Consider the following 678-nt stretch of genomic DNA (forward strand, 5'->3'; position numbering starts at 1 on the left):
CGTGTGCTCTTCCGATCTTTCATTTCTATTCCTTTTCACTAAATTTCATTACAAATACATTTACATGTGCAGACATTAATTGATACAATTTTATTAATTTTTGATAAATGTAAAAATTTTTTACCAATAATACTGGCACGCCTGTATTCATCCTTCTCCTTAACCACTTCAGGTTGTATTTAATGGTAATATTATATACTGTCTGAAAACGAAAAAAATAATTATTTCCAACGTATAACATTAACCGTGTACGTCGCTATAAAATGTTACAATGTCGCCAATGAAACAAGTTATGAAATAAAAAAACCAAAAAAATTAACAAATGTTACGCTCATTTCAATGACACATATATATATGTATACACATATACATATATATACAGGGTGTCCCAGAACTGGCGTACCGCCAGAAACCAGCGTATTCTCCGTGAAATTCTAAGACGAAAAATTCTTTACCAAAACGCGATCCGATGAATAGAATTTGAACGGTAAGCTATTGAAGTTCACGAATGGGCGCGCGTAGAATTCGCGCGGTCAGGCACGTCCGAGACTGGCGCGAGGCACTTCAGACACTTGCTCGTGTCATAACGTATTTCTTATTACTCTGCTTTGCATTTAATTTAATTAATTAGTCAAAAATGTTGAAAATACATAAATTTGTTATGATAGTTTAAAACTT

Source organism: Wasmannia auropunctata, unplaced genomic scaffold, assembly GCF_000956235.1.
Source record: "Wasmannia auropunctata unplaced genomic scaffold, wasmannia.A_1.0 LD336097.1, whole genome shotgun sequence".
NCBI classification, from domain to species: Eukaryota; Metazoa; Arthropoda; class Insecta; order Hymenoptera; family Formicidae; genus Wasmannia; species Wasmannia auropunctata.